At 43.5% G+C, this 25,455-nt stretch overlaps 1 protein-coding gene across 8 annotated transcripts in view; it reads left to right on the forward strand.

The window, feature by feature from the left end:
* pdzd2 (PDZ domain containing 2) overlaps positions 1–25,455 on the forward strand; it is a 632,977-nt gene that overhangs the window by 239,112 nt on the left and 368,410 nt on the right. The window contains exon 1 of one of the 8 annotated variants that reach the window (XM_068032079.1): positions 24,719–24,966. The exons of the other annotated variants lie outside the window; for them this stretch is intronic. The gene's annotated coding sequence lies outside the window, so the exon portion shown is untranslated. Of the gene's footprint in view, positions 1–24,718; positions 24,967–25,455 lie in introns of those variants that run through there. 8 annotated transcript variants of the gene reach the window in all.

The raw sequence follows: 25,455 nt of genomic DNA on the forward strand, positions 1-25,455 counted from the left end.
CTGGACAATGTATGTCAGCCAAGAGCGATGTCTCAATTCATTCCATCTTCGATGCCTCCGGAGAATCCTTGGCGTCAGGCGGCAGGACCATATCTCCAACGCAGATGTCCTCGAGGCGGCCAACATTCCCAGCATATACACCCTACTGAGCCAGCGACGCTTGAGATGGCTTGGCCATGTGAGCCGCATGGAAGATGGCAGGATCCCAAGGACACATTGTACAGCGAGCTCGTCACTGGTATCAAACCCACCGGCCGTCCATGTCTCCGCTTTAAAGATGTCTGCAAACGCGACATGAAGTCCTGTGACATTGATCACAAGTCGTGGGAGTCAGTTGCCAGTGATCGCCAGAGCTGGCGGGCAGCCATAAAGGCGGGACTAAAGTGTGGCGAGTCGAAGAGACTTAGCAGTTGGCAGGAAAAAAGACAGAAGCGCAAGGGGAGAGCCAACTGTGTAACAGCCCCAACAACCAATTTTATCTGCAGCACCTGTGGAAGAGTCCGTCACTCTAGAATTGGCCTTTATAGCCACTCCAGGTGCTGCTTCACAAACCACTGACCACCTCCAGGCGCTTACCCATTGTCTCTCGAGACAAGGAGGCCAAAGAAGATGTCCTATCCACAAAAAGCACGACAAATCCAATCCAGCTATTTACTGCCCTGTCGGTTTACTATCATTAGCAAACTGATGGAAGATGTTGTTGACAGTGCCATTCAGCAACAACATGCACACCGATGCTCATGTTGGTTCCACCAGGGCCACTCAGTTCCTGACCTTATTGCAGCCTTAGTTCAAACGTGGACAAAAGGGCTGAATTCCAGAGGTGAGGTGAGAGTGACTGCCCTTGACATCAAGTCAGCATTTGACCAAGTGTGGCCTCGAGGAGCCCCAGCAAAACTGAAATCAGTTTTAATCAGTTTGTGGCTCAAATCCAAGACGCCAGCCTCCAAATTTCTGTTACGACCAGGTGAGAAAGGGGTCTAGGGGATCCCTCTCAGCCATTGCCTGGTTTGACCGTAACAGGGTTTAATTTTTAAAACACCATGTTTTTAGCTACCCGTCAGTGAATCCTTGTTCAATGCTCTCCAATTATAAGGCAACAAAATCAACCAGACAGGTTTTCTTAGATTTAAACAAGAAATATGGAAGTTTATTAACCTTACACTCTACTTCGGTTAATGACTAAAAATACATGACGCGACCAGGCTAGCATGCATAAGCAATAAACACACACGCAGGTCGAGACAGAAAAGTAGAAAGAATAAAGGGGAAATGTTTGAGGCAATAGCTGGGATTTATTTACGGTCCTTTGAGCTCGATGTAGAGTCTTTGATTGCCGATAAGTCTTGCCGTTTCGTTGGGGTCCAGTACACGCTTTAAAACCTGTTTTGTTGTCGGAGTCTTTTCTCTCTTGAGATTTAAGTGACTTCACTGGATGCGGAGGTTTGTGAGAGAGAGCTAGCCAGGAGAGAGGCTGTCTTCTTCCAAGTTCAGTTGCAACCTGACCCAAACTGTGCTATGAGCAGTTCAAACAAAAACCTGGGCCAGCAGGTTAGTCAGGTGACTAGCTGTTTTAACAAACTCGTTTGTGGATTCTTCAACTTAGCAGACACCCTGGAATGATGGCTTTCTTACACATTCAATGTCTGGTGATCAAAATCCATTTGGGTTAATTGAATCAGGGAGCCATTCTATTGTCTCCAGGCACTGTCTATTAGCATGCAAATGTTTTCCAGCCACTGCTGATCTCATTAAACAAGTCATTTCATCATTCCAGCAACAGTTTAAAATTAATGTTCAAATAACAAAATTAATATGCCTCATTCTTGGCAGGTGGGGTCTTCATGACACAAGTAAAGCAGTGGCTTTTGCAATTTAATAATGGTTCTAATTTAAAAAAATATATGCTCTGCTGCTACTTAATGTAAATGCTAAATTTCTATCTGTGTGTCAATAAGTAGAGATGTTGGAGGTTAATCTTTGACTTTGGCCAGAATTTTATGCCCCCCTCCCAGCAGGGTCAGGGAGGGGAGGTGAGGGTTGTAAAATTGAGTGAGGGGTGCTGGGGGGAGGCCATTCACCTTGCCTTCCCACCCCCGCTGCAATTTTATGAGGGGCGGCGGCGGCGAGGAACAGCCCGCTGCCCCCGGCCAATCAAGGTCCTTAAATGGCCAATTAACTGACACTTAAGGGCCTCCTCCCGCCGCTGCTGGTATTTTACCAGCGGCGCGTGGGCAGCTGAGGCCCCCAGGTGGCCACTAAGTAAAACTGGCAGCGTCCTTGTGGACTGGGGGGGGCCCCTCCTGATCGGGCATCCTGTGCCCCACGGAGGGCCCACCCCATGGCCCAACCGCCCCCACTACACAACACTCTCCCCCAACTCCCAACTGACCCCCCTTGCCTTGGCCCAGCCGAATGTCCCCTTTTGTCTGGGGCCGCTATCCCTCTTGCTGCTGAAGTTGGCTGCAGTCCCAGCAATGGCCACTGCTCCTGGTGGCGCTGCTGGGACTGAGAGCTGCCGGCCCGCTGATTGGCCGGCAGTGCTTGGAGGCGGGTTTTCCTGCCTCAGATAGTTGGAAGTCCCGTCTAAGGCCAATTAAGGGCCTTGGGAGTGTAAAATTCTGGCGTGGCTCCCTCGGCCTGGCTGAGGTGGCTGGTGGGCGAGGCTTCCCATTCAATGTAAAACTCCAGCCTTTGTATTCTGAACAGAGAGCCTCACTCTGTCGCGAGTGCAAAGCTGGAAAATAACCCTTGTAGGTTACCTGAAAGGTAATTTGAATAGATAGGCACATAGGGATAAAAATTGGTATGCATTTCACCCTTTCTTTAGGCGTAAAATAGGCGCAACATGCACTAATTGCTGGTCGCAAAGTACTGCATCTCATCTGCACCAGCAGTATGGCTGTCATATTGGTCACAGGAACACAAGAAATAGGAGCAGGAGTGGAGCATATGGCCCATCGACCCTGCTCTGACATTCAATACGATCATAGCTGACCTTAGGCTTCAACTCCAATTTCCCACCCACTCGCCTATCCCTTGATTCCCTGAGAGACCAAAATCTGTCTATCCCAGCCTTAAATGTATTCAACGATGGAGCATTCACAACCCTCTGGGGTGGAGAATTCCAAAGATTCACAACCCTTTGAGTGAAGTAATTCCTCCTAATCTCAGTCCTAAATGATTGTCGCCTTATCCTGAGACTGTGCCCCCGTATTTTAGATTCCCCAACCAGCGGAAACAATCTGTCAGCTTTCACCCCATCCAGCGCCTTCAGAATCTTGTATGTCTCAATGAGGTCACCTCTCATTCTTCCAAACTCCAGAGAATATAGGCCCAATTTACTCAGCCTCTCATCACAGGACAATCCATCATCCCAGGGACCAATTGAGTGAACCTTCACCGTATCACCTCTAATGCAAGTATATCCTTTCTTAAATGTGGAGACCAAAACTGCACACAGTATTCCAGGTACGGTCTCACCAAAGCCCTGTACAATTGTAGCAAGACAACTTTATTCCTGTACTCCAATCCCCTTGCAATAAAGACCAACATGCTATTTGCCTTCCTAATTGCTTGCTGTACCTGCATGCTAATGTTCTGTGTTCCTTGTACAAGCACACCCAAGTCTTTTTGAACGTCAGCACCTACAAGTTTCACACAAGTTTCTATCCTTACGACCAAAGTGAATAACTTTGCATTTTCCTACATTATATTCCATCTGTCACCTTGTTGCCCATTCACTTAACCTGTCTATATCTCTTTGCAGCCTTTCTGTGTCCTCTCCACAGCTTATCTTTCCACCTACCTTTGTATCATCAGCAAACTTAGATACATGAATCGAAACCCATTTCTCTGACACCAATCTTTGAGCCATGCATTTAACTTTCTAATCTTATTTACCCTACTCCAATTTGCTTGTGGCTCAGGTAACAGCCCAGAGATTATTACCTTTGAGGTTCTTGTTTTTAATTTAGCCCCTAAATACTCCCTATGCAGAAGCTCATACTCCCTATGCAGAAGCTCTTTCCTAGTCCTATCTATATTTTTGGTACCCACGTGGACCACGACAACTGGATCCTCCCCCTCCGACTGCACGTGTACTGAACCTTGGTACAGGCAGGCAACACAGCCTTCTGGACTCTCGCTCTTGGATGCAGAGAACTGTTTCTATCCCCCTGACTATACTGTCCCCTACTAACACTACATTCCTGTTTACTCCCCCCCACTTGAATGGCCATGGTCAGTCTGTTCCTCTACACTGCAGCCCTCAGTCTCATCCATACAAGTTGGAAGAACCTCAAACCTGTTGGACAATTGCAAGGGCTGGGGTTCCTCCACTTCTGCCTTCTCGATCCCCTTACCTGCCTCACTCGCAGTCACATCCTCCTGTCCCTGACCACTGACCAAATCAGAAGACCTTATCCTAAGGAGTGTGACTGCCTTCTGGAACAAAGTGTCCAGGTAACTTTACCCCTCCCTGATGCATGCTCGGCCTCCAGCTCATTGGCTCTAAGCCGAAGCTCCTCAAGCTGCAGACACTTGCTGCAGACACTTACTGCAGATGTGTTCACCATGGATCACACTGGCATCCACCAGCTGCCACAAACTACAGCCACAGCACATCACCTGTCCAACCATCATTATTATGTGTTAATTTATTTTTCTTAATTAATTTATTATTCCTCAACCCCACTACTACGAAGCTCCACTACCAATAAGCTTTACTACTGCTGGTAAAACTTACTATTACGAATAAACCTTACTAATAAATTACCTTAGTCTCAGAAGATTCTTATTCTTATTATTTCAATTAATATTTTATTAACCCCCATTAAAATTCCTTAGTTTCGATAAGAAAAAGAGAAAATGTTCACCAACAAATCACATACATTCTTGGCGGGAACGTCACATATCAATTCCTCTTTCCCCCCTCTGCCCTGAATTCCCATGTGAACCAAACTCCCACCTTCACACTCTGACTGCATCTTACTCAGGCAAAGTCTCCTCTCCGTGCGCCCCTTACTTCGTCATCCATGGCAGCCGCCTGAAGCCAGTGTTGCATTAATGTTAATATGCAATAAAGTGGCGACTGTAGAACTTGGAAAACATGAATGCTCTGACTGGTTTTTCCAGTTCTAATGGCTTTCCTGGCTCCACGCCACTACTGCACAGCCTCTCCACATTTCACCATCCGCTACAGATTTACCTGAGGACCACTGCTGGTGAGGCACAAGGTCCAGTTCTACCTCTGGTGTTGGGTAAGCAGCCTCTAGAGGTATGACATACACTGGCAGTTCACCTTTATTATTAAAATAAGGCCTGAGGCCCAATTTCAGGTGAGCCTTGGGCCTCCAGCATCTTGCATATCCTTGCAATGGACCCAAACCAATTTTCACCCTAAGATTTCCCATTCATTCATTTATTCATTTTAAGCAGCAGTATTTTCATGATTAAATATTTTCAAACGTTTTGATTTTTTTTGTCTAGTAAAGGAAATGTACAAGTAGAACTATCTGTCATTGTTGTTTGCGATCATGTGGAGGGCATGTGGATATGAGGGAAGACAGTTGGTGCAACAGCTTTACTGCACTGTTGCAGACACCAGGCCTGTCTATGGCAATGGCATGGTAAGGTAAATGAGATGGTGCTGCTGCCTGTTTAAGTGCCAAAGAAGCACCAAGAACATCTGAAGAGGTGGCTGGTTTTCTCCAATACCTCTGGAGACAGGGATACTGGGGTAGCAGTGCAAGCTGAAACTCCGGTGTTGTCAGGTGCCATTTACCTTGAGGTACATGCACTGAATGTTGAGCCACCTGTGCGGACTGCCGGTGAGGTTTCCTTCCCCACCTTTCAGGGCAGGTCTGGTAATCAGAAAATACATTTCTGGCTCTCAAATAGTTGTAGTTGTACCAACCTTTACAAGCACAGCTGCTTGTTTCTGCTGACGTGTGGATTTCAGCCCTCAGTATAAATGGGCAGATTCCCGAGCACCAGAAGAAAGGCCTTCATACAGAACTGCTTCTGCTTGGGGTGGTTCTACCCTATAAACACACAGAAATGTCTTAATATACCCCGTTACGACTGAGGTGGGAGGAGTGCACTGTCTTCTCTAGTTCCACTTCTCCACAGCTTACAACATATATTTAAATGTTTACCCAGTTACCGATGCGGTCAATCATATGCTGTACTCTTTATCCCAGAATAAACTACACCAACCCGGTTTCTTTAATAAACAACAAAATTATCAGTTTATTATAAAACAAGAATTGCAAGACTAATGCAAAGCACTAACACACAGATTGAAATATGAATGTTCCCTTTTAAAATCCCCACACACAAACTCAGACACACATAAAAAAAATACAGAAGTTCTCTCTGCAGAGGTCTGTTACAAGAAAAAGACAAAAAAAAGAATACTTTGGCCAAATACTTGCTAATTCTTGAAGAAAAAAAGATATGGAAGGATGTCAGTTGACCCTTTTGGTCTGGCGTCTGGGTATATGGTGATGGGTCACTGGGATCTTTTCAGAAGCAGTTCGTTCTGGCGATGGTGAGAAATCATCTGGTAAGCTTTCCAGGAGAAATGTGGAATCAGGGGTTTCAGCCAGCAAGCTCTTGAATCGCAGGGTTTTTCCAAAGACACGAGGAAAGAGGAGCTGACACAGTGGACTTCTCAGGGTGTGAGAAGGTGCAGGTAAAATGAGCTGGTGGTTTCTTTTTCCTTGTCAGATGAAACACCAACTGTCTTCAAACCAGTTCACACCCCAACTGAACTGAAAATAATCCAAACCCCAAAACAGAAAATCAGCCTCCTGACCTCCATAAATCATGACCTGTGGCTTCTCTATAAACATCTCCCCTTAGTCCAAGCTTCTTCTTGTTTATTTATCTTAAGACAGGTGATCTCCAGAAGAGATTGTTTTTAGTACTCTTTGATTTTTCCAGTAACTGTTAGTGAAAAAAATAAAGTCCAGCATTTCTTCAGGTTTCCAAATGAATCCATTTCCACAATTTAAATATTAAAAACATATTTTTTAAAAAAGAAGCCTCTCATAACAACACTAATTAAACAAAGGGGTAATTTTACATTGAAAGTGTGGTCTCCTGCAGTAGTATGTTCTTTAAACCTAAATCTGTCATCTTTTTCTGTTCTAAGGGTCACCATTACTATTTTGCTGTTTATTTTTCATATTCACACCAGCTTCTGTATGTACGTTGTGATCATAATCTCTCGGATTTGGAATCTTAAAAAAGAAATATAACTTTCGAAGGTTGCTCAGAAACAAAACTTTTCCTGTCGGTAGCGTGCTTTGGAAATTCAGATTCGTGCTGCAAGGCTCCCGGCTGACAGCACAAAGTTGGAAAGTGGCCCATTTAATATGTACATTTCTTTGTGCAGATGATGTAAATTGCAGTTTTCTTATATTAAAAAGACTTGCATTTATATAGTGCCTTTCATAACCTCAGGAAATTTCAAAGCGCTTTATCGCCATTAAAGTTGTTTTGAAGTCTAGTCACTGATGTAATGTCGGAACCGCAGTAGCCTATTTGCGCACTGCAAGGCCCGACAAACAACAATGTGATAATGGCCAGGTAATCTATTTTTTACTGATGTTGGTTGAGGGATAAATAGTGGTCAGGACACTGGAAGAGCACCTCTGTTCTCATTCGAAATAGTGCCACAGGACTTTTACGTCCACCTGAAAGGACAGATATGTTCTTGGTTTTCCTGAAGGCTTTCCTAAAGTCCATATTAACCTCACCGACTGCATTTCCACCATCGACCATGTCTGTTTACTTCCTCAAAGAACTTTATGAAGGTTGTCAAGCATGTTTTCAGCCCTTCTGAAATCAGTGTAATCACGACTGTTTTGTAGGTAGGCATAGCAGTCAACTTGTGCACAGTAACGGCCGATAAAAAGTAATGAGATAAGTGACCAGATCATTTGTTTTTGGTGGTTTAGATTTTAGTTTAGAGATACAGCACTGAAACAGGCCCTTCGGCCCACTGAGTCTGTGCCGACCATCAACCACCCATATATACTAATCCTACACTAATCCCATATTCCTACCACATCCCCACCTGTCTCTATATTTCCCTACCACCTACCTATACTAGGGGCAATTTATAATGGCCAATTTACCTACCAACCTGCAAGTCCTTTGGCTTGTGGGAGGAAACCGGAGCACCCGGAGAAAACCCACGCAGACACAGGGAGAACTTGCAAACTCCACACAGGCAGTACCCAGAATTGAACCCAGGTCGCTGGAGCTGTGAGGCTGCGGTGCTAACCACTGCGCCACTGTGCCGCCGTTGGTTGAATGATCGATTTTGCCCAGGATCCTGGAAGATTACCTGCTCTTCTTTGAATAATGCCAGGGGAGATTTTATGTTCACCTCTGTGCTAATATCTCATCTTAAAGATAGCACCTCCAACAATGCAGAACATCCTCTATATTACATTGACAAGACAGCCCAGATTGTGGGCCCAAGTCCTGTGGTAATGTTTGTCTCTAATACCTCTGAGTCAGAGGCATGAGTTCCAAGCAGGCACTATAGAGGACTGATTTTGAGGTATAAGCCTCAATTTTGTGAGAATGAGAAAAATGGAGATGAGGTGTTGTTGTGATATTACATTAACAGTTTGAGTACTTCATACGTATCACAGGAAGTGATGTCAACCAACATGTTTTATAGCAGTTGGAGTTGTGTTAGTCGCACAGGTATGATAGAGCTCTCTTGCAAACTTGTTACTTCACAATAAAGAACACAGTATTTAACTACCATTCAGCTGAAGATTGTTTGGTATCTTATTGCTGAAGAAAGCAATAACACAGCAGGTGGTTCATGATGCAGGATTCCCTCCCTATAATTGGAATAGATTACTAGCACATGCAGAGTTTCTCCAGGGAACTTGGCCTGTAGCATCTTCGACTGGGGAGCCTAAAATTTGATCGGGCAGCAGCACCTTCTGAAACTCCATGTGTGTTCTATCCATTGATCCTCTTATTTCCACCATCGCATTGACTTGTTCAAAGAACTCTATTAGGTTAGTTAGATTTGACCTACTACCCGCAAAAACAAAGCAGCGATTATGTGGGCCTGTGTCTGTAGATGTGGGCGTGAGGATACTGGCAGGCAAGTAGGCACATAGCTTCCACTGGTGCAGCCTGACTTGCTTGACATCCCTCCATTGGTCCTCTTCTTCCTCCAAAAACAATATATATCCGTTGACAATTGCCACAAAGGCTGTTGTAAATTTAAGGAGTAGTGAGCAATAACAAAAAGTGATGGAAATTGATGTAAAACTGGCCCGAAGAGTGATCATTGAGCCTCCTTACTCAGCCTGTACTTCCATTATTGCACACTGTTACAACCGTGGATGCCCATCATATATGGGCATAAATGAGATTCTGTAATGCATGCTGGAACTTTAGGAAATTGATAGCACATTGAAATGATGTCACCCAACCTTAATTCTAGTCTTTCAATGAAGCTCTCACCTACTTCAAGTGGGAATATCTTGCAGGCTGATTTTTTTGTTGAAAGGAAATGTGCACTGAACCCAAACTCAGTGAAAATCCAGTTTACTGCATAAACTAGCATACAGAGATAAACTTTGACCTCCATTTATTGTAGGTATGCATAAAACCATTGGTGGAGCAAGAGTTCTAAATATTTTGTGTAGTTCAAAGAACAGCAACTTATACACAGAAGGATAGTGTTACATTTGCACATCCCACTGAAGAGCACACCTTGTGAACATACTTTTTTCACTTCCTAGAGAGTATTTGCTTTCAGTGGCCTGGTATGCTTAAACAAAATTCTCTGTTTACCTTGACAAAGCAAACTGTTGGTTTATGTGAGTGATCTGGGAGGTCTAGACTTGTATTGCAATGGATATGTATAATGTAGGTCTCTATGATGACAGCACAGTCGTGGAATTTTATAAAACCTGGTAAACTGGAAGAGTTGCCGTATTTCCCAGAATGTAAGAGAGTGGTAAAATACCAGTAGCCCCACTAATTCACAGCAAACTTAAAAGAGTTGTTTTGCCTTCAGGTGTGAGCTCTATGTGGGGATCAATTTAAAATACTGAGCAAGGAGGTTCAGTAATCAATCTTAAGGCCAGGTCTGTCTCATATCCCATGTTATATGCATAGAGAGATTTCTAAGCATGTCTGGAGTGGTCTATGGCTTTACCGCTTTTTTTTTTGCTTTCTAGCTCTTAATAGATGTACCCAGGCACAGATGTATACTATTTTTCCACCTCCACACAGGTCTCGTCATGGAGACCATAATATACGCATTTTCAAAGTGTTCAGTGTCAAAGATTCAAATACCATCATCTATGAGTGGAGTTCCTACAAGTGCATACTCTGTGAAGAAGATCTGCCTGCCCCACAATTGCACAGAGAGGCAGTTAGTGTCTTTGTATTTCTGGATCTGACATCTGTTTTATATTTTGAAGGCCAATTTTACAAAATCATGCTCCTTGCTGGGAAGTCTTGCCCACCAGGAAAGTATATCAGAACCACGGGTGTACTCCCCATGAGCTTCTGTCAGTTCATTATAAACTGGAAAATTCTGCCGAGCACGTGTGCTGCTTCTGACACGTACTTCTGGTGGGCAAGGCTCCCTGCTGGAAGTGCACATTTGTAAAATCGTTGCTGTTAGTGTTGTCACAGAAAACACCATTACTACAGCTGTGAGCTCCTAGTAATCTTTAAGGTCAAGCTTCAATTTGCATCTTAAATACCATCATTATGATTTTATTTTATTTTTCTGTGTTGCCCTTGACTCAAAGCATAATTACTTTGTGAATACATAGATAGCATTATGTAACATCTGCTGCTTATGTTAGATTTCATAAAATAAATTCCTATTGCCAGTTGACTTATTCTCATGTTTCATGACATTGTCCATACTCCCTAATTAAAATGTTGCCTTCTAACTCTTCTCAACTATCCATTATTCTCAGTAGAAATTTAGAATCAGTTGAAAAGTAGAGACAAGACTAAAGGCCTGCTACCCAACCCGAACCCGACAGGACTCGACAACATGTGTCAGGTTCGGGTCGGGTCTGGACACTCTTCCGGGTCTGGCTTTCAGGCTCGGGTCGGGCCGGGTTGGAAACACACAGCAAGAATTGCAGGTAAGTATTAAAAGTAAAAGAAATACCTGAGCTGCGAGTCTGGGACGTCAAAGAAGGAAACTGAGTCTGCGCAGTGAGAAAGTGAGCGTTTCTATGACGTCATCACGCTCATGCTCCAGCTTCCTAAAGATGGGAGTCAAAAGGTAAGTAAAGGGAACATTCCGGTGGTTGGGTTGGGTCGGGCTCGGGTTGGGCCAGACGCGGGGGGAAAATGGAGGGACAGGGGCTGGGTTGGGCTCGGGTCCGATGTGGTTGGGTCGTTTTTTTTGTGTGACTCAAGCAGGCCTTTAGACCAGACTGCCTGATAGCTCCAGGGAAATTTCAGACTTAGCCCCTGGTATGTGATGGGTTAGTGATCTCAATTGTAGCAACAATAGAAGGGCAGTTGAACTTCTGGCTGCTCCCCCTCCCCCTTAAGAATCCTGTAGACTCGATCTGAGACATCCCTGACCCTGGCACCCAGGAGGCAACATACCATCCGGGAGTCTCGTTCGCGACCACAGAATCTCCTGTCTGTTCCTCTAACCATTGAATCTCCTATCACTATCGCTCTCTTATTCTCCCCCCTTCCCTTCTGAGCCACTGAGCCAGGCTCAGTGCCAGAGACATGGCTGCTGTGGCTTTCCCCTGGTAGGTCGTCCCCCCCAACCGTATCCAAAACGGTATACTTATTATTGAGGGGAACGGCCACAGGGGATCCCTGCACTGTGCGCCTATTCCCTTTCCCTCCCCTGACGGTCACCCAGCTACCTTTATCCTGTGACTTAGGTGTCAGTACTTCCCTATAACTGCTCTCTATCATCCCCTCAGCCTCCCACATGATCCGAAGTTCATCCTGCTCCAGCTCCAGTTCCCTAACGCGGTCTGTGAGGAGCTGGAGTTGGGTGCACAGGTGAAGTCAGCAGGGACACAAGTGGTGACCCTTACCTCCCACATCCTGCAAGAGGAGTATGCAACTGCCCTAGCTTCCATCCCCTCCGCTCTAAATTGACAAAAGAGTTTTTAAAAAAAATTAAATTAAAAAAATAAATAAAGGAAAACCTTATCTTACCAAACCCTCCACACAAGAGTCCTTTTTTTTGGTTGGAGGAGGAGGATGGGTGGGAGACACTACACATGTAGTGTTTCGGGTTTAGCCACTGCCCGAATATATAAGTTCACTTACCCAGCAGTCCCCGTGTCTGCGTCCGCCGATTCACGGTGTGGAAATATCAGCTTGGGTTCCAGTCCTTGTCACTATCCTACTGAAATGTGCATATGTTGAGGCAAGTAGCTCAGATGCTTTCAAAAGGAAACTAGATGAATATATGAGAAAAAATGTGCCTGAACAAATATCTCCCTCAATGGCTCCACACTTAGCAAGCTCCAGGATATGGTTATCTAATGCTCCAGGTGAGAGTATGGTGGAACTGCACAGAATCAGAAGTCTGAAAATAAAATGGAGAAAACTGCAAAAAGTGGAAATCTGAAATAGTCTGATGAAGGTTACACTCCCAAAATGTAATAAATAACCTGTCATTTCTCTTTGCAGATTTTGACTGAACCACTGCATATTTCCAACATATTAGATCATGTTGTGCTATTTAATAGAATAAGAAACTTGCGCTGTGGTTGCACAAAATTACTTACAGCTCTAACGTTAATAGTGAATGGAGATATTAGGCTCAGCAACTGCCTAGTTATTTTAGCAGCGGGTTTGTGGTTCCTCTGATAGTATAGTGATCAAAGGCACTCCCTGCTGTAGAACTATCCCATGCCGACCTCGTCTGTGGTGAGTTAAAAGGAATAGCAGTTGTGGTGCTGCAATTGGTCTCAACACCACAAGTGCCAATAATGCCGGGGGAGTTGAAATAAGTTTACAATGAGCTACTGCTGAGCTGTCATCTTTATCCATTGAAGGGCTGATTCCATAGGGCAGGGCTATCTTTCATGACCCGAGGGAGGGCACCTGTTCTTTTTCATAGTTAAAGAATTTCATCACATTCAAAATAGATAAAACTGGCGCAATAGAAGTTAAAAACATCACAGGGTAAATTATCTGAACGCACGCTGATGGCATTGAGCCTCACTTGCTGAAAGTGCTTGTTGGGAAATGGCGGGCTTGGCTCCCACAATTCTCCATCTATTACAGGCGAAGAATTGTGTTGCACACATCCAGGATTTCTTGATCCTGCTCCAGTGGTCAAGGCTTCGTGCTTGAAACATCAATTTATAAAATTTTCCCTGATATATCAAAAGAAATTCCTGAGAGATAACCCCCACATGATCACAAAATAACCAGCATTGACAATACTGCCAGGAGAAAAAACACACAAACCCATTCTGAAATGAGTAAAACCTATAGAACCTCTTCACAAGAGCACATGAAGGGGGTCTGGTTTTATAACCTTTTCACAGGATCATTGTTGATTTCTTGTGTGCATTTCTGTTCTTCTATTTCTTGATTCAGTGCTCTTGTCTGTTTGAGGCTGAAATCATTAAAATGCTCCAGTGGTTTTCCCCCACTGTGAACATGTAACTGCTTGCTTGTCTTGAGGTGTGTATTCACAGAGACTGATTTTCACATTGTATTCTGAACATGTTTCTTCTAGTTTCGCCAGGTTAGCTTATAACTATTCATAAGCATCCACATGCAGCACACCTAGGTGTATACCACTGACTCCAATGTCTGCTGCTTGACTTTTTCTTCCTTATTTACTGGGTGTGAGTGTCAGAGGAAGATAACAGCATACCTTAATGCATCTGTGTCAAATGAAAATATTCTTCTTTACAAACTGTACAGATTTAAGGGTCTGCAGAATCTGTTATTCACTAATCAAGATTCCTGTGAACCCATCTTAGGTACTCAATGTGGATACATTTCTGTAATGCTGTTGTGGAGTGCCCAGTCGAGGGTAAGTGGTGTGGAACTCTATACTTGTTTGGTGTATAAACTACATAATGCGCTTTTACATGAGTTAAAAAAAAATAGCAGTTTATGTTGTAATACCTTGTAACTACAATATGCCACACCACTAGGAATCAGTAGTCTACCGTGAACTATGGTGTTATCAACAAAAAATGAATGTAGGAAATATTGTATAAAGAGAGATGACCTCTTTCTGAACTCTGCAATACCACATAATTGAGAAACAATACGATAAGACTGATCAATGAGCAACACCTGCACCTTGCTATGTGTACATGGCAAAACTAAGACTATCGGTAATGCCATCCTGAATGTGAGATATTTCGTATTACACATTCACATGTTTACAAACTCATAAAGAATTTCTTGAATTTCCACAGAACCAAAGAGAGGTCTCAGTATTGTAGAAGCTGAAACTAACAAGTGAGGAGATTCACGTCTTTTAAAGAACATTACTGGATAACCACCTTCCATTTGAAGTTGTATGCACAAATTGTTAACAGCTTCTGTGATACTAGTAGCACGTTAATTTCTGATGACACTAATCATCAGTTGAAAAGTCTGTTGAAGCCAGGTACAAAATCTAGCTTGATAGTTGAAAGAGGTGGACATTTTGCAAGGTAGAGAAATTGGGTGGACATTGCTTAATTCAGGATTCCAAGAAGTAAAATTTACAAGATTAATCTGGAGGTAATATAATCCCCATAGATTTATAAGGAAAAACAGAGGAACTTGGAGAGAAACCTGTATTCCCAGGGAAATAAAAGAGCACCTGACTCTAGGGTAAATTGATCTTGAAAAAGCATGTAAGATGTTGATTGTTCAGTGACATGAACATTTCTATTGCTGGGTTGTGTGGTGCCTTTCAGTGTGAGTTTTACACTTGTGTGCTGGAATTGCCTTGCAATTTACAGTTTTACTTGTTCACCCCGAATTAATTGAATGAAGAATGCCACTCCATGGTTCAGACACTAATGGGCTAATAGTCGTACATTTCAACAGAAGGACTGAATAGAATCATAGAATCATAGAATGGTTAAAGCACTGAAGGAGCCTATTTGACCCATCAAGCCCATGTCAGCTCTCTGCAAGTGCAATTTAGCACTCCCTAGCCCTCTCCCCATAGCCCTGCAAATGTTTTCCCTTCAGGTGCTTATCCAATTCCCTTTTGAAAGCCATGATTGAATCTGCCTCCACCACACTCTCAGGCAGTGCATTCCAGATCCTAACCACTCACTGTGTCAAAGATTTTTCCTCATGTCACCTTTGGCTCTTTTGCCAATCACTTTAAATTGGTGTCCTCTTGTTCTCGACCCTTCCGCCAATAGGAACAGTTTCTCCCTATCTACTCTGTCTAGACCCCTCATGATTTTGAACACTTCTATCAAATCTCCTCTCAACCTCCTCTTCTCTAAGGAGAACAATCACAGCTTCTCCAGTCCATCCATTTAACTGAAATCTTTCATCCCTGGAACCTTTCTAGTAAATCTTTTCTGCACCCTCTCTAAAGCCTTCACATCCTTTCTAAAGTGCGGTGCCCAGAATTGGACATCATACTCCAGTAGTATATATAAATGATTTGGAGGAAAATGTAGCTGGTCTGATTAGTAAGTTTGTGGACGACACAAAGGTTGGTGGAGTTGCGGATAGTGATGAGGATTGTCAGAGGATACAGCAGGTTATAGATCGGTTGGAGACTTGGGCGGAGAAATGGCAGATGGAGTTTAATCCGGACAAATGTGAGGTAATGCATTTTGGAAGATCTAACACAGGTGGGAAGTATACAGTAAATGGCAGAACCCTTAGGAGTATTGACAGGCAGAGAGATCTGGGCGTACAGGTCCACAGATCACTGAAAGTGGCAACGCAGGTGGATAAGGTAGTCAAGAAGGCATACGGCATGCTTGCCTTCATCGGTCGGGGCATAGAGTATAAAAATTGGCAAGTCATGCTGCGGCTGTACAGAACTTTAGTTAGGGCACACTTAGAATATTGCATGCAATTCTGGTTGCCACACTACCAGAAGGACGTGGAGGCTTTGGAGAGGGTACAGAAGAGGTTGACCAGGATGTTGCCTGGTCTGAAGGGCATTAGCTATGAGGAGAGATTGGATAAACTCGGATTGTTTTCACTGGAACGACGGAGGTGGAGGGGCGACATGATAGAGGTTTACGCGAGCGGGGAGCAATCGGCTAGGGGAGTGGGGGGAATCAGCGAGTGGCTGGGGGGGGGGGTGAAGCGGCCAGTGGGGAGAAGGGGGAGAAAGCGAGTTGCCGAGGGGGGAGAGCGGCTAGTGGGGTGGAGCTAGTAGCTACGTTCGGGTGAAACCAGTCCTGGTCAGTCATATAAACGAATCACAATAATGAATTGGCAGCGCATTTTATACTCTGCCCAATTTTCGATGGGAGTGCCAATTCATTATCTTCCAATGGAAATTCAATCATAAATTACTATTGTATTTACTAGGATTACTGGAATATTAAATGGATCTGAGGATTACAGTTAGTACCCTATAACTACATAGTAGCATATTACTGAACTTACATCCAACTTAATGTAAGGTTAGTTTGCTGGAAAGATCTAGCCATAAGCATATCCTGTGATAAATTAAGCAGCGCCATCTTTAATCCTGGCAGCTGCCTGAATATCGTGGACATTGACGTTCCAGTTAAAGAGCCTGCATTTGCGCATGTGCAAGTACTGTGCCATCTAGTGGTTGCATTGTTAGCAAACACAGCCTTTTCAGAATAGAGTTAGTACCTTGTATAAACTATTAAATTTAATTAATGCCTCTAGACTTGCTCAGTGCTAATACTCTTATTAATTCACTTACTGTTACAATTACCTGATCGATGTTTTAATTTCCCAGATCCTAGTTTAGTGAATGCCCTCGTTCAAAGAGGAAAAAAGAAATACTCACCAACCCAAGCACTTACCTGCTTTCCTGTGACATCACACTTTGATCTTTTTTCGAACATGTTCGGACTGCTCTGAACCCCCCCCCCCCCCCACAACCAGCTCTTTAATCCTGCTTGCTGATCTTGCTGTGCTCGCGCTCTCGGAGCTGCTTTGCCTTTAAGTGGCTGCTGCAGTTAAGTTTCTAGTGTTACGACTAAGGCGAGAGTAATGCACTGTCAATTCAGTCCCATTACTCCACAGGTCACAGTATATTGTTAAAGTTTCCCATTGACCATAAATTAGCCAAATTGAACACTTTATTAATCCCCATAATAAAACACACCATCTTTAAACAACAACAAATTAACTATTTATTAATAAACTAAATCTTAAACAATACTAAGATAAATCAATGTCTGAAAAGACTTTATAACTTCTTATTCCTCCTAACCTTCAAGCACACACATACTTTCAAAAACCAACGGTTAATCGGTTTTAACAATGATGTTTTAAATTAGAGCTGTTTCTTAGGAATAAATAAATAGCTGGGTTGTAAGTCCTGGTAGGTTACGGTCTCGGTTTGGTGATGTGTCCCAGATTCGAATAGTCAGATGCCACTCGAGGTCTCCAGGCGAGTTTGATGAACAACCTGTAATGGATATGTGTTCACGGCATTTCAGCTGCAGTAGGCTTCACACAGATCTTTCAACAAAGAGTGTAACAACGGGTCTATTTAGATTTTTGAATTAGCAGTTTATCAGTAGAAACTTTACTGAGAATTCCAGAACTCCCAGAAACACGAAAGACAACAGAAAGTCACTCCTGAGGCGGAGGCTTCTGAGAGACTGGAAGTAAAAAGGAATTTTCTACCTCCAACAATGCAAAGATTCCTTTCCAGGGCTCTTTTCCTCTTTCGATGACACACAGCCTGTAGGTCAATGTAGATTTTCTGCTGAGAGAGACACACACAAAATCCTTCCTTCAAGGAGAGCACGCTTCTCTGGTCTGCCAAATCAAATCGGTTCTAGCCAGTCTTTGTATACAGTCAAACTGATTCAATATGGCATGTGACCACATCTCTCTTGCTGTTGCTTTGGAAGAGACCTGCAGCTCACACACACTGTTCCCAGAGAATAGTAAAACTTCTCTCAGTCTTAAAGGCACACAGACCCCCCTTAGTTTTTAAACAGAGAAAAAATACACTTCCATGACACTAGCCAATGGTAATCCAAAGGATGTTGATGATGGGGGATTCAGTGATGGTAATACTGTTGAATGCCAAGGGGAGATGGTTAGACGCTCATTGGAAATGGTCATTACCTAGCATTTGTGATGGTGCGAGTGTTACTTGCCACTTATCAGCCCGAGCCTGAATGTTGTCCAGGTTTTGCTGCTTGTGGACATGGACTGCTTAATTATTGGTGGAGTTAGAAATGGAACTGAACACTGTGCAATCATCAGTGTACACTTCCACTTCTGACGTTATGATGGAGGAAAGATCATTAATAAAGCAGCTGAAGAGGGTTAGGCCTACGACACAGCCCTGAGCAACTCCTGCAACAATGTTCTTCCTTTGTGCTGGGTATGACTCCAGCCAGAGGAGGGGTTTCCCCCGATTCCCATTGACTTCAGTTTTACTAGGGCTTCTTGATGCCACACTTGCTCAAATGCTGCCTTGATGTCAAATGCAGTCACTCTCACCTCACCTCACCTCTGGAACTCAATTCTTTTGTCTATGTTTGGACCAAGGCTGTAATGAGGTCTGGAGCCAAAAACTCCTGGCGGAACCCAAACTGAGCATCGGTGAGTAGGTCATTGGTGAGTAGGTGCCACATGATAGCAATGTCAACGACTCTTTACATCACTTTGCTGATGATCGAGAGTAGACTGATGGGGAAGTAATTAGCCAGATTGGATTTGTCCTGCTTTTTGTGAACAGGACGTACCTGGGCAGTTTTCCACTTTATTAGCTAGATGTCAGTGTTGTAGCTATACTGGAACAGCTTGGCTAAGGGCATGCTAGTTCCGGAGCACGAGCCTTCAGCACACTAGCCGGGATGTGGTCAGAGCTCATAGTCTTTGGCTGTGCTCAGCTATTTCTTGATATCATGTGGAGTGAATCGAATTGGCATCTGTAATATAAGGGTGAGGATCTCAGGAGGAGGTCGAGATAAATTATCCACTCGGCATTTCTGGCTACAAATGCTTCAACTTTGTCTTTTGCAGTCATCAGCTGGGCTCTGCCACTATTGAAGATTGGGATGTTCATGGAACCTCCTCCTTCCATTAGTTTAATTGCCCACCATCATTCACAAGTGGATGTGGCAGAACTGCAGAGCTTTGATCTGATCAGTTGGTTGTGAAATTGCTTAGCTCTGTCTTAGCTTCTTTTTAGCATGCATGTAGTCTTGTGTTGTAGCTTCACCAGTTTGGCACCTCATTTTTATATATGTCTGCTACTCTTCTGCACTCTTTATTGAACTTGTGTTGGTCCCCTGGTTTGATGGTAAAGGTAGAGTTGGGGATATGCCGGGCCATGAGGTTGCAGATTGTGGTTGAGTACAATTCTGCTGCTGCTGATGGCCCACTGTACCTCATGGATGTTCAGTTTTGAGCTGCTAGATCTGTTCTGAATCTATCCCATCTAGTACAGTGGTAGTGCCACACAACACGAAGAATGTAGTCAGTCTGCAGATAAGACTTGGTCTCCACAAGGATTGTGGCGTGGTGACTCCTACCAATACTGTCAGGGACAGGGGCATCTGCGACAGGTAGATTATTGGGGACAAGGTCAAGTAGGATTTTTTCCCTCGTGTTGATTCTCTCACCACCTGCCACAGGCCCACTCTGGCAGCTATGTCCTTCAGGACTCAACCAGTTTGGTCAGTAGTGATGCTACTGAGCCACTCTTGGCACCCCACCCCAAGTACAATCTATGTCCTTGCTACCCTCAGTACTACTTCCATGGAGGAACAGTGATTCATCAGCTGAGGGAGGGCAGTAGGTTCTAACAGCAGGAGGTTTCCTTGCCCATGTTTGACATGATGCCATTTGACTTTATGGAATTGGGAATCAATTTTAAGGACTCCCAGGGCTACTTGATGCCGACTATATACCACTTTGTCACCACCTCTGACCTGCTATTGGAACAGGACATACTCAGGGATGGTGATGGAGAAGTGTGGGATGCTAATTGAAAGGTATGATTCTGGAGTATGACTATGTCAGGCTTTTGCTTGACTAGTCTTTGGAACACTGCTCCAATTTTGGCATGACCCCAGTTGTTAGTGAAGAGGACTTTGAAGAGTTCATGGTGCTGGGTGTGCCTTTGTCATATTCGATGTCCAGGTCTGTTAGGTGCCTGTCTGGTTTTATCCTTATTAGATTATCTCGTTGTGGTTTGATACAACTGAGTGGGTTGCTAGGCTATTTCAGAGGGTAGTTAAGAATCAATCACATTGCTGTGGATCTGGAGTTACATATAGGCCAGACCAGGCAAGGATGGCAGATTTCCTTCCCTAAAGGACATTAGTGAACCTGATGGATTTTTACGACAATCCAGTCATTTCATGATCACCGTTACTGATACTTGCTTTTTATTTCAGATTTATTTAATTAAGTGAATATCAGTTCCCCAGATGCCATGGTGGAATTTGAACTCATGTCTCTGGGTCAGTGGTCCAAGTCTCTGGATTACTAGTGCAGTGACATAACCATTATGCTATCATAGCTGATGTCAAGGTACAGTGAATTAGACCCAAACTCATGGCATAAGTAGGAAATTGGTTGGAAAGCACAAGGCAAAATTAGAATAAAAGGACATGGTTGGAGTGGTGGTGAATGAGAAGTGGCTTTCTCCAGGGATTGTTTTTGGGTCTCGCGTTTTTATTGTGCATATTAAAGGGAATAGAGAGCAGTACATCCAAGTTTGCAGATAATACCAATCTAGGAGGACCTTGGGTATACCCGGATATTAGAGAAAATTCTGAGGTCTGTGAAAATTCTCAGGCAGTTTAAGGAAGAATAAAGTCCAACATCTACACGAAGATTAGAGAAGGATCTTAAAATGGTGAGAAGGCCACAGAAGGTCCAGCGTCTCTGAGATTTGCACTCAGAATTTAATTATTTAAGCACCCCTCACCCCATTCTCTGGAACTGCCTAGCATCTAATCAATATCTTCCACATCTATGGCACACCGTCCCAATGAACTCCAAGATACTGGGCTGCAGTAATCTCCAAACATTTGTGAAAAGAAGAAGTCTGTTTCTGGCAGACTTCAGAATGACCTGGAGATTCTTCTCATGGCCATATTGAATTATGTGTCTAGAAATCTTATCTCTTCAGTTGGCTGTAGTAAAGACTTCTTGTCGCTAATGATGAAGCTGAGCTCTCTGAATGTGCTGAGAATCATTTGGAGAGCTGTCTGATGGGTTTCTTAACAATGACCTCATCAGCCAGTCAGCAGCTATGGGTGGATAGTGCAGCTGAAAATACCCAGCAACAACAGGCACTTCATAAAAGCCTATGTTGCAGCAATCCTTGAATCGATCCTGAGGAATTCTCTGTGAGATTGCTGATTGACAATGTGCATTGCACTGTCTTTGGTTCTTTTGCAGCGGCCCCTCTGCTTGATTGATTTGCGATGACTTAAATCATTTGATTCGCAGCTATGTGTTCAGAGCTTGCAGAGGGGACAACACCTATTAGACTTTCTGGTATCAAATTATAAAGTGAATACATTTCTTCCCTTTGATGATCTGATTGAATATGTACAATAGAAGACTGTGGTCCCTTGAATGATCAAAATGGACCATTCCTTGAAAGAGCAGTGAACTGGTTTAACTATACAAAGGATACCCTTGGTCATAATCTCTATGGATCATGCATCTTAATCCCCTTCACCTGTTTGTAAATTATTTATTTGTTCCTAGGATGTGAGTGGCGTTGGCGAGGCCAGCATTTATTGCCCATCCCTAATTGCCCTTAAGAATACAACTGTGAGGCACCCAGCTGGGTCCAGGGTGGTGCACTGGGAGGAAAGTTGCTAGTAGATGGGTGGGACTTGAACTTTGACGGCACAATCAATGTGGCACCAGGCTTAAACATCACCCATGTATCTGTAGCTGAGTCCACAAAATGATTGCTGAGGTGATCTTTGTGTGGACCTGCGGATGGGATAGCTAAACTCTCTAAAGAGAGTTCTGCTCCTTTGTGCTACAGTGAGAATGATGCTGAGATTTTGCTATTGATGCTGCAGTCGTCCAACATTTCTTTCATTTTGATAGCCATCAAAGAGTATATCAAGTCGCGGTTGTAATAGTGCCATTGCTATTGGGAATAATACTAGCTGTACGCCTGGCTGCACTGTAATGTGGTTGCATCATTCCTCTATGTTGTTATGGCCAGGTGAGGAGGGGTCTCAGGCTCCCCTTTCGCCCCTTCGCAGGTTTGATCGCATCAGGGTTTATCCTTTTTTAACACAGTGGTTGAACTTACTACCTTCGTGAGTGCCTGCTCCTGCTCCTCTAATGTAATTGCAAAAGAACCAATCAGACAGGTTTTCTTGAGTTTAAACAAGAAAGAGGTAAGTTTATTACTCTTAACACGCTAACCCAGTTAAAATTACTAAAAATATGCTACACATTCACATGAGAGTCACATGCACACACAAATTGATTACAGAGGGAAACAGATTTGGTGATAGGATTAAAGTCTGGAATAAATGGAATTTAAATGCAGTATATTAGTCCCATAGTCCTCAGTTGAAATTGTAGTCCTGAAGTCCTCGCTGGGCCACGTGCACAGTTGTGGGCTTGCTTTTCTCAGGGCTCCTGAAGGCAGGAGCTGGGTTTGATTCTTGTCCCCTGGTTGCTGGCTGTGACGGTCTGTAGGCTTGGTGGGGGGGGGGGGGGGGGTGCGGTTTCCCAGTTGCAGCCGGATCTTCTCTTGATATTTAATGGGGAGAGAGGGAGATCTGCACGTTGATGGCTTTTCAGTTACTCCTGCCTGCTTTCGGTGTGACAAAGCTTACAGTCTCTCCAGAGCTGTGCAGGCAGTAACATGACTCCATCAAGCCCCTTTGTTTTTCAAATTAGGTTTTTCTGGAATCTTCTTTGAGGTTCAAGGTGCTACATCTCAAGACGTCCAGTCACATTAGGAGGGGGCTGGCTATTTCAAAGTCAATGGGTGTAGATGGCCCTGACAACCGTGTTGTTAAGGCCGTTCTAGGTAATTTAATCATTGAGAGCACCCCATTGTTCTGGCTAGGTTGAAAGAGACTTTTCATCTCCTGTTTAATCTTTTGGTGTTTCCAATGTAAATTGCAGTGGCCATCTTGGCTGCAAGTTTTTTTTTTAGAAAGTTACGTGTAACATTTTCCAGTAAAAGTCTAATATAAGGTTCCAACTGATGAAATTAATATTTCCCTTTTGACATGTAGGGTTTTCATGACTATGTCTAGAAAAAGAGCTGGGCCTCTGCTTATGTTCGAGGTATCTACAATTCTCCAATTCTGGCCCCTTGCGTATCCTTCGTTTCCCTTGTTACACTATTGGGTGGCTGGCACCTGTCTCGGCTTAAGTTTTAGAATTCCTTCCCTAGACCTCTCTGTCTCTTTACCTCTCTATCCTTCTTTAAGTTGCTTCTTAAAACATATCTCAATGACCAAGCTTTTGGTCAACTGTCCTAATATCTCTTTATGTGGCTCGGTGTCAAACTTGGTCTGGTAACCCTCCTGCAAACACCTTGGAATGTTTTACTATGCTAAAGGCGCAATATAAGTGTAAATTGCTGTTGTCATGTCCTTTGAGGTTTACAGTAACGTATGATTTCTACCCAGCAGAGGGAAACGTCATTCACTTGCTCATTCAGCTGGCTTTGGAAAGATACACAGGGCTAGCATACAAAACAGCCAGATGCGTGACTTCCCAACTCACATCACTACAGAGCAAGCCATAAAGTCCAACCCCACATTGTCTCTGTTTCTGCAATGTGAAAATGTTCACATTTGATCAGGAAGAAATATTTTTTAAAAGTTCTATTCTGTTAAGGGGAAGCCAGATAAACACTTGAAGTAGAAAGGAATAGTAAGTTATGCTGATAGGGTTAAATGAAGAATGGTGGGAGGAGGCTGTGTGGAGTATAAACACAGGCATAGATCGCTTGGGCCAAATAAACTGTCGCTGTGCTGTAGACTCAAAAGAATTCTATGTAATATATATGCATAGCTGTTTTTAAAAGTTTTTTAATTTGGGCAGCTGAAATGAAAAACTTATTTTTGTTTTAGTATTTTTTAAGACACAAATGAGATCGTCTTGTAAGCACTGCATGTGACCTTGCTTTCCAATGCAAAATACTCTTTTCCTGTTTTATTTATGTTCCCATTAACTCCAGGCAGGAAGCATTAAATGGGTGTGTTATAAACAATTTCACTGCCCAGATTAGGCTTCTTATGGGTGGCCCATAAAGTAGCTTTTCCTCTAATCTAGAGTGGGCAAGCTGTACTCTTCTTGAGAGGCTGGATGCTGATTGAAGTAAGATGGGAGGAAGCAAGAGAAAGGGGAGGGTGATTAGTGGAAATAAAACGGTAGGAGAAAAACGTCTCATGTATCTGGGCAGGGATAGGGTCCTCCTCTCAGTAACACGTGACAAGCAAGAAAACAGCCAAGTGCAAATAAGATTGCAGCACCCAGCAGCCAAGCACATGCAGGCAGATGCCAGAGAAAATAGAAAACAGTGCTTGTCGAGGAGCTCGGTGGGACAGCACGCTCCAGTCAGTTAGCAGCTGGGCTGCACACTTCAGACAACGGTTACCCTCCCCCAACCCCTGCAGGAAAAGCCAGTAGGTGATTACACCAATTAACAGCCACATGGGAATGATAACCTTCTCAGACAGGATTAGCTCAGGGCACCAGCTGCCCTGGACAGAGATTCCAAGGAAGCAGTGAATGCTGAAGTGAATTGAGAGAAAAAGAGACATGAGATTCCCGAAAAAACAGCAGGTACAAGAAAAACTTTGCAAATTGTGAGAAATGTTTGGACAGCAGATGTGTTTGCATTAAGCCTTGATGTTTATGCCATGCCCATACGTAAAGGATTCTAATCAGTCCAGGTACATGGCAGACCGTTATGGAAGGTACCTTTAACTTAATTAAAGCTTCAATTTCCACAGCATTTTATAGAAGCTGCTTAACCACAGGAACAAATAAATCAAAGCTAAATGATGTAATAGATATTTTTCATATTTAAGTTGTGTTGGTTGCCATAAATTGATTTCTGTCTGGTTACTAGTTTTATTAGCTGGGAGTATTTTATGCATGCCTCTCATTGCTATCAACACTCTTGATGTGGCTCACTCCCAAGTACATCACCATAAATATGTTATGGTTACATCAGGATTTCTACAGATGGCTTATTACAAAAATGTTGTATTTACAGTATTTAAGGACCCGTTTTAACTCTGCATGCTTGGCAGAAACTGGATGGGCAGT

Source organism: Heterodontus francisci, chromosome 1 (genome assembly GCF_036365525.1).
Source record: "Heterodontus francisci isolate sHetFra1 chromosome 1, sHetFra1.hap1, whole genome shotgun sequence".
NCBI classification, from domain to species: Eukaryota; Metazoa; Chordata; class Chondrichthyes; order Heterodontiformes; family Heterodontidae; genus Heterodontus; species Heterodontus francisci.